The following is a 17718-nucleotide window of genomic DNA, read 5'->3' as shown; positions in this document are numbered from 1 at the left end:
AGGTTAGTTTATTGCGATCACTCAAACAATCACGTAGGCATGACATCCATCTCGGCGGTGTGCGTAGATAATTTTCTGTGAAAACTGTTTCTATAGTTTGCTTTTTTTGTAGTGTTTTGTGACATTTTTATTGTTAAAATTACAACTAAAAAACGTAAAATTGATTCAGAAAGTTGCGTTTTTAAAGATGAGTGCTCTTGTAAATACTTTTTCACGCCTATTAAGAATAAACCTGTGTGCCTAATTTTCAATGAAGCTGTAGCCGTATTTATATTGTAAATTTGTAAAAACTTGTATGCTCCAAATAGTTGAAGTATTGTATCCTGGCAAAATGAAATACTTTGTGACAGGAAGTTTGTCCCGAAAAACAATTAGTTCTAGGATTGAAGTAACCGATAGGCAGCTTGTCTCACAACTGGAGTCAAAGATAAGAGAGTTTAAATTCTGTTATTTTGCATTCGATGAAAGTACAGACATTACTGATACCGCTCAATGACTTGTATTACTGAAGAATTAGCTTGTATGCGTCCAATGAAGAGAACGACAAAAAGATCAGATATTTTTTAAGAATTAAAGAAATTATCACATTTTTGAGAGTACCTGTGAGCAATATTCGTAACATAGTAGAGAATGTTTCATGTGACTCTTCGCTTAAATAGTTTGCCCATGTCTCGTATATGGAATGAATTACAATTGGTGAAAATTGTTAAATTAAGGAAACTTAAATACTTGGGGTATGTAATGAAAAGGATGAAATAAATATTATTATATGTAGTAATATAAAAAAAAATAAAACGTAGATGAAGTATCGGAAGAAAAAGTCTGAGAAATTTGATTACGCTGTTAGAAAGCAGTTCAATAAACTATTTGGAGCAGCAGTGAATAAAATTTAAATAGACTAGGACTAGACGATATCTAACTTCTGTTAGAAATCCACGCTTAGAGAAGAAGAAAGCTACTCGCCTCATTAAATGTAGATCTGCTTTTCATAAACGATAACGCAAACATTCTCTTACAGCTTCAGAAAACTGAACTCAAACAATCACAGATGTTCTCAACTGGATGCTTTTCACTGAGATATCATCATCTCAATAAAATAAACAAAGTGACAAAACAATATCCAGATTCGCAAAAATGCATAGGAAATCGCCAAATTGCTGAAATTGGAGAATAATTGTTTACCATTACCATAATTACCTGAAATGAATCTTTTTAGAACCTGATCACGTTCCTAAGTAGCTCAGAAACGGCTAATAGGTTTTCTTAGAAGTCTAGTTTTTTTTAACTAACACAAAGTTGTAGGATATAAACAAAAGATACTTCAGGCCATAGCATTAAAAGGTCTACTACGCTAAATAGTAAACTAGAAAATTCCTGTGGCTGATGAACGACGAGAAATGTACTGTTTGTTGTAGATTCTTGTGTTGAAGTATATTTGAAGAGTATACATTTTATCAAATTACATTTAGGTCAGCCGTCATTATCTTCTCATTATGAATGTACCATTATGGAGAGGAAATTAATAAAATCCGAACAAAATTATTTATCTGTTTAGTACAACTATAGACGAAACTTTCGACTATATATAACTTTTGAACTTTTCTAAAAACTCACAAAATTACAGATCAGTAGTGTATTTTATCTATATTAGTGGCATCTGGTTGGAACATAGATCAACATTTATTACATCTGAACCCATTTGTAAGTCAATAAATCTCTCACTGAATAAAAAATTTAAAACGAATGGAATAAACGAGCGTATCATAAACAAGGATTTAATTTATGTTAATGGCGCAAATAGCAGCTTCTAAAACATCAATCATTTTTAAAGTTCTTTTCTAATTTTGCTAGTAACTTTTCCCACGACTAGGTAGTTTTTTCACTCTGTAATATTGAATACCTAATATTCTCTAATCATTTACTAATTTAAGTAAATTACTAACTTAAATTTGTGGATGATTTATTGGGTAATTAGCAGAAATTATACTAAATAATATACTGCTTTTTTCGTTAATTACTATTTAAACTATACATGTATAATGAAATTACAAATACATACGAAATAAGGCTGCTAAATAAAGAAATCAAAGAACTTAAGAGTAATTATGACTCGTTCAAATTACACAAAAAGTTAAAAAAATGGCAGGGTTACAACGAAAAAAAAAAATATTTTCCAACTTTCAGACAAAAATAGTGACACCATTACTGAGATAGAAAAACTAAAACGCTAAAAAGAATACATCGAAGACCTGTTTGAAGATGAAACGGAAAAGGAGAATAGAACAAATATATCGTTCGAAGAAAGAGTGAGAGGTACCGAAATTACAAAGGAAAAAGTACTACATGCACTTAAGACCTTTCAAACTGAGAAAAGTCCTATAGAAGACGAATCACCTACTGATATTCCCTTTTGGTAAAGTATTTCAATGCGATATATCAATCACGATATAATACCCAAGGAATGGTTGACTTCGTTCTTTATTTGGCTCCCTAAAAAGACAAATGCTAGAGAAAGCAACCATTAGTCTGATGTCCCATACATTTAAAATGTTTCCAAACATTTTACACGAACATATATCTCAGAAACTCGATAGGGGTATAGAAAAAACGTAGTTTGGATTTCGTAAAGGCGTCGGTACACAATGAGTTTTCTTTATCCAGACAGAGAGAGATGCTTGGATGTTAACCAAGATATGTACGTCTGTTTCATAGATTATAATAAGGCATCTGATAAGGTCTGTCACAAATAGCTTATAGAAGTATTGAAAGCAAAACAAATAGACTACAATGACCTTCAAATCATAAAAATCTATATTATACACAACGAGCAATAGTACGCAGTAATGCAAACACATCAGAAAAAATCGGGACTATGTGCTGTCACTATTTCTCTTCAAAGCATACTCTGAAGAAATTTTGAAAAGGAATCTTGAGGGAGAAACTGCTGGAATGAAAATCAATGGAATACCAAATAACAATATTAGGTATGTGGATAATACTGTTATTTTGGCAGAAAATGTCGAAGATTTTCAGATACTGATGAACAAGATAGTTGATAATGCAAAAGAATATGGCCAATAAATATCAAAATAATAAAAGTTATGAAGATTTCAAAATTATCGCAGAATAATGATGAAAGGTTAATACATTCGAAGAAGTAGAAAATTACAACTATCTACGCACCATCATCAATCACAGGAATGATTACACCAAAGTAATTAGAATGCGTATTGGAAAAGCACCAATAAATTTTAATAAACTAAGGAAGTTGCTTTGTACTAGGGATCTGAAGCTAAATTCAAGAGTTAGGTTGACAAGGTGTTATATTTCCTTGACACTACTATTTAGAATGGAAGCGTGGATAATTAAGGAACTGTAAGCATTTGAATTGTTAGAATACAGGAAAATCATAAAAATATCATGGATTGATCATATAACAAACAATTAAGTTATGAGAAAAATGAATAAGACTACGGATATAACAGAAATCATTAAAACCAGGAAACTGCAGTACCTGGAACATGTTATGCGTGGCGAAAGATATTACGTGCTTCAATTAGTTATGCAAGGAGAAATGCAGGAAGGAAAAGTGTAGGAAGGAGAAGAATCTTATGGCTGTACAACTTGCAGGAATAGTATAGATGCTGATCTATCAAACTTTTCAGGCCCATCGCATCTAAGATCAGGATAGTCATGATGGTTGCCAACCTCCGCCGCATGGGTATGGCAAGTAAAGAAGAGGAAGAAAATTTTCTTGTACTAACATATAGGATGCACTGAAAAAAATTCATAGTGAGAACATGAAACGAGTTAGAATTTATGAAATATATAAATAAACATGGAAGCGTTATTAACTTGTGAAGAAATGATTGCAATTATTTTGATTGTTAATTAAAAGACTAGGAAACATACTAGAGAAGCAGCATTTATTTTTAACAGTAGACATCTGAAGACAAATATTACTCATATTGCGAAAACAGTAAATAAATTGAAAACTTATAACAGTATTAACAATAACTTTATTCTAAAACGCCAACAGCTGGTTGCCAATGAGGACATGGAGTTAGACGTAATGCTATGTAATTACATGATACGGCAATATTTTCTTTAATTTTACTTCAAATTCCAATTCAATGGAGACCCAAAATAGTACCCAGAGGAGACCAGTTGGAATTGTTGAGTCCTTTTAATAACCCACTAATGAAGGGTTCTAAATAGTAATTAGATTTCCCCTATGGCGTTGGTAACTTAGCCACTTTTCTTTAAACTAAATTCTAGCTTCTCCTATGTTTAAAGCTGATGATGACAGTGATGTCGAAATGCGTCCTATGTCTTAGCAAATAAATGTTTTACAATTTGTGGATTAACTTAGATTTTAGTAATTTTTATTAGACATATTTGTTCTGTTGATCTGAATAATTTGTTGAATTTTCTTTAAGCAGATGCAGTATTTGTTAGAAGACAAATTACAGAAAAGGCGTTAGGATACAATCGACCGGCGTTCTTTGCTCGATTTACTTAAAAAAGCCTTTGACAGAGTAGGACTGAAAGACGTTAATCACCTTTACTACGATACAAATTCCATTACATATCATTAAAACAATGGAAATTATTTACAAGGACAACAAAATGCAGGTCAGAATAGATGGATAAAATAATAAAAACCATAAATAGGAGTAAAGGTTATAAGATGGGAAATAAAGAAACCACGAGTCTATGCTATGCAGACGAAGCCATATTAACAGCAGGAAATAAGGACGACTTACAAAGATTGGTCCATAAATTCAACATAATGGCAAAGAAGTTAAACATGGTCATTAAGCCCAGAAAATAAAAACCATAGTCATCAGAAAAGAACCGACCAGATATAAAATAGAAATTAACGGAACCAGCATTGAACAGATTATGGAAATCAACTATTTATGCATCACAGTATCCAGTTGCGATAGAAGCAGAGGTAAAAACAAATGCAGAAAGCCAATAAAGCAACAGAATGTCTAAATAATAAAATATGAAGGAACAAACATATTAGGATCGAAACCAGGACAAGAATTTACAAAACGGCTATAAGATATAAACAGCTGAAACGAGATCTGATACTTCCAAAACAAAATGGATGCTAGAGACAACAAGAATGCGAATACTAAGAAGAATCACGGGAAACACACTGGGAGATCGAATAAGAACAGCGTGCAACAGCATAAAAAAATTAGTCGCCTGGATACTGAATAGAAAGAGAGAATGGAATAATCAAATAAACAGAATCACAGACGATAGAGTAGTCAATATAAGAGACAAATTGCAGTCGGGTATAAGAACTGTAGCCGCCTACGGAAAGTAGGGATTGACAAGATAACGTGAAGGGGCAATACAAGGAAACAGAAACAGGCATAGTTCCTTGATAAGAAGGTAGAAGAAGAAGAATTTTCATTACAGTTCGTTTCAATATTGATGGTGATGGGTTCTAATTACACCTATCGAAATTCATCCTGCTAATTATCTAAAACCATTATCATTTTGTATTCATTGCATAGATAGACTAAAAAGTCTTGGGGATAATATAGAGCCCTACCTTGTGTCTTTTCTAAATCTCACCGTCAGAAATAAGTGGTTTCTAATATCACACTGCTGTATGGTATGGAGAGCTGGACCCTTACAGAGACATTAATGAAAAAATTAGAGGCCTTTGAGATGTGGATTTATCGACGAGTATTGCGGATAAGTTGGTTTGATCGAATAAGAAATGAAATAAATAGTTTTACATCGAATGAAAAAGAGCACAGAAATAACAAAAACGATCAAAATTCGAAAGTTACAATATTTCGGTCATGTAATGAGACATCCAGAGAGGTATAACCTTCTACACCTCATAGTACTGGGTAAGATCGCCGGAGGGAGAGGCCGAGGCCGACGAAGAACATCCTGGCTCCGAAATCTCCGAGAATGGTATCAAGAGACTACCGCTAATTTATTTAGAGCCGCCGTAAACAAAGTTATTATTGCCAATATGATCGCCAACGTTTGATAATCGAACAGGGTACTGAAAGAAGAAAAAGAAGAATCTCATGGAGGTAACTTTTCTTACCTTTTGAATTAGTTATCGTATATTTAGAATTAGAAAGCTATTTTTTGAGCCATATTTTGAAATCTAATCTGTTGGGAATTATTTGCAAAAAGGTCTTACTTCCAGGTTTTCGGTTTTCTGAGAACATCAGTATCATCTGCATATTGGATAAATCGTATACTAGTTTTTATTAGAATTTCTGCATCTTTTTATCAATCAATAACTCGTAAATATATATTTAATGAAATACACCACAAAATTAGAGGAACAAGGCAATTTTAAAAACCATCAAGTGTAGATAAATAAATTCGTAACAACTACCTCTCTAGTGTTAAAACATCTTAATATATCGTTTATGATCCTCAGCGAGAATATACACCAAAGTGAAAAATATTCACAAAATTTTGGAAAACATTTTTCCAAAAGAACATTTTTTATTTGCTGGAGTAGTAGGGCAGCTGGACCTTAACGAATTCGACAATCAGTTCCATGAGTTCCACTTACCAATCGTAAAATGTTTTTCACATTCTATCACATTAAGTCTCTTAAGTACTGGTAAAGATTTATGTTAGCCATTTTGACAGTAGATTACCAGTTTTATTGATAGAACTGTAGAAAGAAGATAATAAGTAATGCTTTATTTTTAAGAAATGGTTTCAGTTTTATCTGAGATGTATCTGGATCTACTACTTTCTTTATGGTTGTGAGATTTTTCTTAGTTTGCGCTTATATTATGCATGTTTTGTTCCATTTTACTTACTATTTTAACTTCAAGTAGCTGCTAACTACTAAATGAGACTGTAAGAATGCTGTATCATCAGCGTATTTTAAATTGTTAATAAGCTTCCGTTCACTTTTATGCCTATTGGTTATCCCTCTAGCGTTTCTTGGATGATTTCTTTGGAATACATTTTGAATAGAATAGGTGATAATATGCATTTTTGTCTGACACCATCTTCTATCGAAGGTTGGAAATCATCATGGCTATACGGACTCCGTTGACTGCCGCTCTAAAAAGTTCTGCACTACTACATTCAAACCATTCCCTTAAGTTCTTAAGGCAGGATATTCTTCGTCTTCCCTCATTTCGCTTTCCTCGGATTTTGCCTTGCATAATAAGTTGTAATAATGCGTATTTTTACCCTGACATGTCCTAAGTACTCAAGTTTTCGTCTTTTGATAGTTAATATTATTTCCGCCTCATATAGCTGTTTGATTATAATAAAGTTCGGTAAAATTCCAATGTCCTTCGTAGCTAAATTCTTTCGTTGGAGTAATTACATAAGGTGGTTAACCACATGAGTATTTTTATCGAATATTTTATTGTAGTATAAAAACATACAGTGGTTGATTTATATCCAAGTCCCTTTGGACCAAAAAATTCATGGTAAGTAAGGCGTTTCTTGTTCTAAGAACATTCCTGAAGCCAAATTGTTTCTGGCTGATATCTTGTTCCAGTCTTCGATAGGTTCTGTTATATATAATTTTTAAGAATAATTTGAGGGTATGACTTATCATATATCATTCAATGGTTAGAGCATTTTCTTGCATTTTTTTATGGGCAACCCGATGAAACTAGACTTCAACCATTCTTTAGAAATAGTTCCTGTATTGTTTATGTTCTTTAATGTACTTCTACATGTTTCTCGTTGATGAATTTAATTATTTCTGCTGGTATTTAAGCAGACCCAGGAGCTTCAATGTCTTTTGATAATTTGATTGCATATAGTACTTCTTCTTTAGTAATATTTGGACTCGGTTGCCTCGTTAAATCGGGGCTTCTGTCTTTCATCTTCTAGATGTACATATTCTCTCCATCTTTCAAGTTTTTCCCTGGTGCCTAAAATCTGTCTTTTTTTATCTAGTAACAAGTTGTCCATATTCACCTTATTGATTCCACTTAACTCCTCATTCTCTTGCACTGTACTGTAACCTGTAATAATTGTAATGTTGTAAGTTGTAATACGAGTAATTTTTTAATAATAACTGGTCTACTTTTTCAAACTTCTTCTCACACCATTTTTCCCTACTTTTAGCCTTTCTTATATTTCATGGACCAAGCATATTACCAACGAAGAAAAATTGATAACAGGCACACAGACACAGCTTTTCAATACTGTAAAATAAATAAAAGTGTCGTATTTGGGCCACTCGTTGAGAGATTTACGATAGTCTATTCCAAAGTACATACCTCAAGGTAAAATATAGGAAGAACACACCATTCATGGTTACGCAATATCCGAAACTGGTTCCAACTCGGCCAACATATTTTTCCAAGCATACATTTCGCATACACGACACTACAAGAAGTTGATTATTCTATTTAGTTCAGATTTTAATTATTAATTAATAAAAAAAGTTTTTTGTTAAAACAAGTGTCCTTTAAAATGCTAATCCGTTAAGGCCATGATTATTGATTAAAAATTAATTCAACAACTAATGCAACTTGAAGTAGTCATTTTGATCATTTTTAAAATTGTTTTAAAACAAAGTATTTAAAAACCAATGTTTTATCCATTTTTTTCTTGCAACATTTAATCTGCAATATTGCTGCATCGTAGATTTCTATCTTAATAGATTTCTATCACCGAATTACTCTTATTTTCAACATCCTTCCCCTAATACCTATTAAATAACTACAATTAAACTAATAAAAAATCTTAAATGCTCCAATTCGTGCGCACTTTTTCTTACGTTGTTTATATCCACCCGTCATTATTTCGAGTAACACCGTTGAACTATTATTAAGTGCGGATTTACCTCCGAACGAAGTGAAATAGAAAGCACTAGTAAAGTAAAATTGTAAAGTAATTGTCAAGATAGTGTAAGTGATACAGGTTATTGTTTCATATACAAGGTTATTTATGTTATAAACATAACCAAAGATTTTATTATTCTTTAATTTGTATTTGATTTAGGTACATATATAATTTTCTTCCTTACATTTTGTCGACCGAAAACCTTGTATATAAAATGTAGAAAAGTGTTAAATGCTGATATGTAGTTCATTAATAACGAAAATGCTCTGTAGTGCTGTTTTGGTAATGGCTTTGTTTTTCTATCTTAATATATTCGTTATATCGTCGCGTTTCATTTCCTATGTCGTATATTAAGATTGGACCATTCGTTTATTTTTGACTCAGCCAGAGGCCTTCTTTAAGTCAATTAATAAAAATTTGTCTTTTAGTTACAACATTTTTATGCGTAGTGCCCTATGATATCTCATATGTAGCCATACGTTCATTAATAATAAAGATACTATGTAGTGCCCGTTTGATAGTCGCCTTATTTGTTTTTTCTATCTTAAGATATTTGTTATATATATCCTCCCCTTTCATTTAACGCACCACACGCTCCAATCGAACCAATAACAATGGATATATGATGTAATACCCTTTTGGCAATGCCACCATGTGTTTTTTCTGTCTCAACATATTCGCTACCCCCTCTTCTATCCAATGATGTATGATACGTTACGATCCGACTAACTATTCTACCCCCACCACAAAACGCACAAAGATGTTTCGCTTAATAAAAATCTTACCTTACAATTACAGTAACCTATATTTTTAGCAATTTTGCGAAAAAATTAATTACTGATGAAGTAGTAAAATTTCCGAGTAAGGAAATTTGATATAGCAATTTGTAGAATGATTAGCAATAAATCAACCCTATCGTTTCAAGAACAAAATATGATTGACTCCATAGGTTGAAATATCGGTTGAGAGTTCAGATTTGTTTCCTAGGTGGCGCTAGGAATTTAAATCTAAACTAACATAAAGCTTTAAATTATTTTGCTTGTTACCTTAAAATTACAGTAACCAATATTATTAATTATATTAATATGTAATTGATAGTATAAGTATTATTAATTAAACGTGCAGTTTCAAGAACAAAATATGATTGGAATATCAGATGTGAGTAGTTCAGATTTCTTTCCTAGGTGGCGTAGTTACCCTACCGGACAAACAGTGTGATTTGTCGTCCTAGTCTTTTATGTAGATCTTCTTCTTTTTTTTCTATTAGCGCTACAACCCTTTGTGAGTCTTGGCCTGCTTAACAATGATCTTCCATTCTGCCCTGTCGGATACTTTCCTCCGCCACTGCCTGATGTTCATGGTTTTAAGATCCCTCTCTACGTCGTCTATCCATCCTTTACGGGGCCTTCCTCTTGTTCTGTTTCCTTGGGGCTTCCATCTCTGGACTACTTTTACAGCTCGTCTTTTATGTAGATAGATTTACTTTTTACAAAAATCCTGAAATAGGTAGGTCGATTTTTTAATTTTAAAGAATTATTATATATTATTTAAAACGGTTTTTAAATAATATTGAACATGGTGGTGACCCTAGTTTTGATGTGGTGACGTAGTAGTTAATTTTTTAAATTGAAATGTGAGTCTATACCATTTGAAAGATCTTTTAATGCTGTATTTAGTAATGGCATAAAAAATTATTTTATTTTTTAGTTTAAAAATTTGCTACAGCTGATAATAATTAATAACAATAAACCGTTGCAGTTTAATATTTTAGGTAACACACCCGTTAGTTAATAAACTTTATTTTTTAGTAAAAATTTAACAAAGCTAAAGAAATACACAAAAACACAACAGCACGTAAAATACAAATTTTGAGTAAAAAAGTTTTAGAAATTAATTATGGCTACTTTAAGTGAAACCCAACTCATAGAAATTTTAATTTTTATAGAACGTGGAGATAAAACTAGAACTCAGTAATAGGTATGCGATTTTTTTAATGCAAAGTATTCAGACAGACCTATGAGTCGATCAATAGTCAGTAAAATTAAGAAAAAATTTAGAGAAACTTGTCATGTGAAAAATATTCAATATGCTGGATGTCCTAAGGTATTAGAAAACATGAAACTTGATGTTGTATTAAGTGTTGAAGATAATGCCCATAATACCAATCGTCAAAATTGCAGATACTGGAGTAAGGATAATCATCACTGGATGACTGAAGATCATACTTAACATTATCAGAAAATGGGCGGAAATAATTAATGACACAATTATTGGTTTTTATTTTTTTAAAATAAATCTTACAAGGGAACGTTATCCGCAATTTCTGCGAACAGAAGTTATACCGGTCATTTTTCATACCCAAAAGTCAACAATCCTAACGTACCAAATGATAGTATCTGGTTACAACAAGATAGTGCACCCCTGCATTATACACGTACTTAATGTTTGCGAGTTTTTAAACCAGTATTATGCTGGGAGGTAAACTAGTAGACAAGGAAAAATAGAATAGGCCGCCAAGATCTCCAGATCTTACAGCTCTAAATTTTTCTATGGGGTTATTTGAAATAAAAAGTTTATGTAGATAAACCACAAAACCTGCGAGAGTTACAAGAACGAATTAGAGACGAAGGTAATAGAATTACTTCGGAAGTTATTTGTAAGGTGCAAGAAGAATGTGTTCCTCGATTTGCTTATTTTCAAGACACCAGTGAATGGTATTTTGAGCATTTAATTTAGCTAAAAAGTATTATGTAATAATAAATTTAATATCGCAGTTCGTTTGTTGTAAAATTGATATCTGATTAAATCTAATTACTTTTTATTTTCCCTGTTTAAACACTAGTTAGCTAAATGTGATACTGCTGAATACATTATTAAAAGACTTTTTAAATGAGGTAATACAAGACCCACATTTCAATTTAAAAAACCAACAATTACGTCATTATGTCAAAACTAGTGAAGTCATTTTCGGACATTATTAAGAAATCGGCATTTAAAATCAAAAATCTACCTATGCGGATTTTTGTCTAAAATAAATCATTTGCAAAATAATGAATTTGTTCCATAATTTAGCCGCGCCCTGTAGATACTGCAATTGAATAAAATAATTAGAAAACTTTAGATGAAAGAAGCACGACCAATAAAAAACCAATTAAATATTTATTATTTCTTAATTCCTGGCATCTTAGAGTTTTAATAAAATAGGGTAGCACTAGCACTAGCACAAACGATCTAGTTATGTCGAAGTATAGAGACGCTCAGACTGCCTAAATGACCTGATAAAATTACATTGCTTTGTTAAATTTTACGATATTTAAATTCTTTTTCAAATCGCATTTGGGGTTACTAAATCTATCGAGTTCCAGAGTAGGGGAATATTCCTGAACTGTAGAATCACCCTATAAATATTTTACACAAAATACCGTAACGTTTGTCATGCAACAAAGAAATTGAAAATATATAACAGTAGTTTATTCTATTGTTGTCGTACGCCGGACTCCTTTACTTCCTTCATACATTATGCATCAGTTGTAAAAATCTTGTTTGTATATTATGCTAATGTGTGAAATAAAATTGAAAGTTGATGGACGTGATACTTTGTAATGATAGAGTGAAATCGTTTTAATATTTTCATTAATTAATATTTTCAAGTGTAAACAAAAAAAGGAACATTTGTTTATATTAAAGTACAGCAAATAACGACGTTTTTGAAGGTACAAACTAAAATAAACACAAACTAAATTTCATTCTTATATGATTTTTTAACGATCATCATGACTTGGTACATAATACTTATATGGTAAATGGAAATTGCATAGCCGGTAAATGATCAATCGGTAAAAAGTTATTTAAAACATGCGAATAGTTTTTGCAATCAGTGTTTATCATTGTTGTTATAGTATCGGCTGTTAAATTTGTGTTCGATTGTTCTATTGCTTTGTCTTAATAGTTTTCGTACTCATTCTGTTTAGTTTTTTATTGTTAAGTAAGAAAAATATAAGGTAAAAGTAAGAAGATTTACCGTATATTCCATCAGTTTTTCGTAGAATAAAAATGGATATGTAGAGTGACGGGGCAAAGTGATCTAAGTGCCAAAAAATCAAAAAATCACTTTTTCCACTCAAAGTGTTCTATATGCCATCGCCAATAGCCCCACTGTGATTTAAGTCCCTATTCTACTGTTACCTAATTTAAAAATTGACTGCATGATCAAGCTAGCGGTATGTCCTTCGGATGTGTCCGGCCAAACTGTTCTAAGTGCCATGCTTCTTTATTAGTATTGTTCCATGTCAGTAGTTGCTTATAAAGGTTCGGGAACGTGTCGTTTTAAGGTTAAAATTCCTATTTTGCATGAAATAATGAATGAACAAGCATTTTGTCGTGATGAAACAGTTAAAAACAAAAAACGTAAGAGAAAAATACAGAGTGAGGCACGAGTTAGTGGAAATTCGTACACTACCGATAAATTTAAAAAACTAGTTCCGGCAAGACGTAAACCTAAAAACGAGGTTAGTATTAATTTTTATTTTCGAGTATGTGTGCAATAATGACGTTAGCAACAAAAACCAATATTTGCAATGTAACCTTATATTTTGCTTTTTTTGTTTTCAGGTTGAATGCAAATGTAAGAACAGCTATTGTAAGGAACTGACTGGAATAGAGAAGATGCAACTCCATGAGTCCTACTATTCACTGGATTTAAATGCACAGGGTAGTTATCTTATGGGACTGATTCAGATACTTCCGGTGATACGACGTCGTCATGGTACTTACGATGATGATTCAGAGAGCCGACGCCAATGCACTATGAGTTACACTGTTCCTGATGGTAAGGGAGGTTTACAAAAAGTTTGTAACAGACATTCATGAAGATTTTTGCTGTTACTCCCCAAAGAATTACAACCATTGTCAAGAAGAATAAAAGTGGGGATTACATGTACACAGACAAGCGAGGTGGTGCAAAAATGTTTAAATTCACTGTCCATGATCGTCGTTTAGTGAAACAACATATTAATAGCTTCCCTAGAGATGTCAGTAATTACAACCGACTTAAGTCGGACAAAGAGTATTTGAGCTCTGATCTGAATGTGCATAGGCTTTTCAGGGCATTTCAAGAAAAGAATCCTTGTACTCATATTTCACACAAGTTTTACCGAAGTGTTTTTTTGAAGGATTTTCCGAACCTATCCTTCCGTCGACCACGAGTGGATACTTGCAAAACATGCGATCAACTGAGCATATCAACCAAAAGTTCTGACCCAGCAACCAAGAAAACAGGGACAACAAAACTTGAGTTACATCACCGCCAAGTAGAAGCTGTTTTCGCATCTATAAAAAGCGACTTTATACGAAGCACCTTGCCAGTAAGTGACACGTGCACCATAACAATGGATTTGCAGAAAGTTTTTTCGTAGTATGTACTATTCCCGTCAAATATCTGGTTACAACTTTGGTATTCACGTGGCTGATACAGATGATGGATTGATGTGTATTTGGCATGAGGGGCAATCAGGAAGAGGAGGCAACCAAATGGCATCTTGCCTTTTACAAACACTAAACTGTGGACTACTCAATACATACAAAAAAAATCTGTGCGTTTGGAGTGATAACTGTGCAGGTCAGTTGAAAAACAGAATGCTTTTGTTCTTGTACATTTTTCTTGTCTGCCATGAAGTTTTTGAAACGATTGATCATAAGTTTCTTGTCTCAGCTTCAGATCGGGATTTTGCTTTAATCGAAAAAAGGGCAAGACAATGCAAGCTAATTAATATGCAGGATGTTATGAAGGCGATAGTCACAGCGAGACCTTCACGTCCTTACAAAGTTCTGAACATGGGTGACGAGAAAACGTTTTTTGATTTTGATGCAGCCTCTTCCGCGTTTCTGAATACAGCCAAACTTGGAATTTCTACAGCTGTTTGGATTCGAGTTTCAAAGAACAACCCTGGGACCGTCATGTACAAGAAAAGTTACAGTGATTTAGCACCGTGGGAAAGTTGTATAGTCCTAAAACCTGGCATTACTGCCACTACCATCAAAAATGCTACACTGTCTTCTCTTCCAAATTCCTTACCTTTAAAAGAATCTAAAAAGAAAGACATTACTGCAATGTTGCAATTTCTCGATGATGACAATAAACAATATTTTTTAAACATTTTGACAGTTTAAGCACTTTATCATTTTCATTTTTTGTAATATGTGTTATATTTGAAGTATGTTTAATATTTAAAATGACTTAATTTAACAGTTTTTATTTTTAAATAAACGATTTACGACAATAAATTTGATTCAAAAACGGTTTTTTGTGTTTTACCAATAAAATGTTTTTTGGCACTTAGATCACTTTGCCCCGTCACTCTACATATAACCAATGGTATAAGTTCACGGCATCCACGTCATAGACCCGTTTCACAAGAAAAAAAAACAAATTATCTGGAGGTATATGATGGACTAAAAAAACACTACTTTCAACAGAAACTAATAGTCTCTGTTCTTTTTTAATATGAGTATCATTGGGAACAGTTGAACGTATTGTGCGTGAGAAAACACTAACAAACGGTTTTAAACCCCCAGCTACAAATCAGCGTGGACAAAAATCTGTTGGATGAAGCCCAAAAAAATATGCCCAATGCACAACTGTACATTCATTTTCCTTTGAAAATAGGACTCCAACACTCAAATCTATATTAAGTAAAATAGGAAAAATCGATAATGTTCTTAAAATGAGTCATGAATTATTACGAAAAGCATTACAAGATTTTAACTTTCAGTATATAAAACCATGCCGGAATTCCATTTTAACAGAGAAAGACGAAATAATATCATGGCCATGTAATTATCTACGCTCAATTCGGCAATATCGTGCGGCAAAACGAAAAATGCATTACCTCGACGATACTGGGGTTAATGTCGGACATACAGTGGCCATAGTTTGGCAAGATACAACAATAACAAATTCACAAGCGTTTGTTGAAGGTTTATCGACAAGATTGCGATCACCGTCAAGTAAGGGCCAGCGTCTAATTGTCGCCCATATTGACAGCCATACTGCAAAATGGTGACCTTGTTTTTATATAGAAGAAAACCGGGGACTATCCCCGTTATCCCTTAGGTTTAAACCCATTATCCAGCGTGTACATAGTAACTCTGTTAGTATCTACACGAATCTATATGATAATGCATCTTATCACAACTGTCTTGTTGAAAGCATTCCAATGATTGATAGAAAATCCACCATGCCGAGCTGGCTACGAGAAAAAGACCGCATATTACTCAATAAAATGTACGGAGAGCTATCAAAATGTTATGAACCGATATTATTTTGATTTTTTTATTAGTAAACGGCGTATTTGATTTACACCGTGTACAATTACTATAATATAGTATTACATTGATTAGTCACCCTCCTTAATTTCTTGTCAGAGTATAGAACTTCTTCGACGAATAACTAACTGTGGCGTACAAATAGTTATTGATACGCAATAAAATATAATCGACTAATAAATTTTATTCGACCAATAACTATTCACCGATTTCTTTGTTGTTGGTGAAACCGACCCTAAGGGAAGCACATATATTTTGTCTTTTGGGCATTTATTTTTAGTCCCAATTTCAGTGCAGATACTGTTAATGGCCAAAATTATTCAGTCAGAGCCTCTAGCAATGATATTAATGCCATCTGCATATCCAACCAGTTGTACAAATGTATTAAATATTGTACCATTCGTTATAATCTTAGAATCTAGAATTACTTTTTCAAGTACAAGTTTAAATAGAAGTAAATCATTTTTACAGTAAAAGGGTCTTGAAATCTCATTCTGAACCCTGACTCAGTTATCTATACCTGCGAATGTTAGCTCTGTTATTTGAGCAAGCTGAGACAGTATTTAAAACTTCAGCATGGTCTGAAACATATTGACTAGAGTGTAGTATACATTTCAAGTATAGGAACATCTACCGGATCTTGCTTGTGATTGTCACTAAACAGTTCTTCAAAATGCCATCTGCCGTTTGTCACTTATTTGTTGGTGAAATATTCGTGGACCTGTTCTATTGTGGTTATTGACTATCTCATTTATTTTCTAAAATTCTCTACTGTGCTCGCTAAAGATTTTCATACTCTTCCACGGTTAATCCCGTTTTACGCTGCTGAAGACTCTTATATGCTTCTTTTTTAGCTGAAGCATGACACTACACTCTTCGGCGAACCAGTCTTTATTTCATCTTTTTCTTGTAGTGCCTGTCCGTTTCGAATGAATCTCTGATTTTGTGGTTGTTGTGTTGAATCATGTACGTATATTTTTGAGCCAGGAAATCCTTTGCCTTCCTGTCCTCGTTTTCCTTCTTCTTTTCCCTATAAAATTTAGTTGTAGCAATCCATATCTTTTGCTGTTCCTCATGATGTGACCGCGGTATTCGATTTTGGCTGTTTTTATTGTATTTAATAGCTGTTTTTCTTTTTGTATTCTTGTATTCTTCTGAAATAAGGTGCAGTGCATCTTCTGAAATATGAATATTCTCTACAGATATATACTCTACAGATCTTCATTTCATCAGACTGTTGCTCATCAATTTAAACTATGACACTTTAGTTTCAATGTAATTTTTGGATTATCTTTATGATTTTACTGTTAATGTGCTTTACTAATATTAGTTTTTTATTTCTTACTCTATCGAAAGCTTTTTCGTAGTCAACAAAGCACAAGTGTAGGTCAACGTTTATATCATATGTAGATGGCAAATAGCCCTTCCCGAAATTCCATTTCGGAACCCGAACTGCGTCTCACTAATCTCCTCTAACATTTTAAATATTCTCTCTTGTATTACTTTAAGCAGTACTTTTAAAGTATGACTCATGAGGCTCGGTGTTCAATAGTCAGAGCACTCTTTTGCTGC

The 17718-nt window shown here is 32.9% G+C and overlaps 1 protein-coding gene across 1 annotated transcript in view; it reads left to right on the top strand.

The window, feature by feature from the left end:
* LOC140439852 (alpha-N-acetylgalactosaminidase) overlaps positions 1–17718 on the top strand; it is a 212126-nt gene that overhangs the window by 155542 nt on the left and 38866 nt on the right. The gene's annotated exons all lie outside the window — the stretch shown is intronic.

This window comes from Diabrotica undecimpunctata, chromosome 4 (assembly GCF_040954645.1).
Source record: "Diabrotica undecimpunctata isolate CICGRU chromosome 4, icDiaUnde3, whole genome shotgun sequence".
In the NCBI taxonomy this organism is placed as follows: domain Eukaryota; kingdom Metazoa; phylum Arthropoda; class Insecta; order Coleoptera; family Chrysomelidae; genus Diabrotica; species Diabrotica undecimpunctata.
This window is presented reverse-complemented; position numbering and strand designations above follow the sequence as displayed.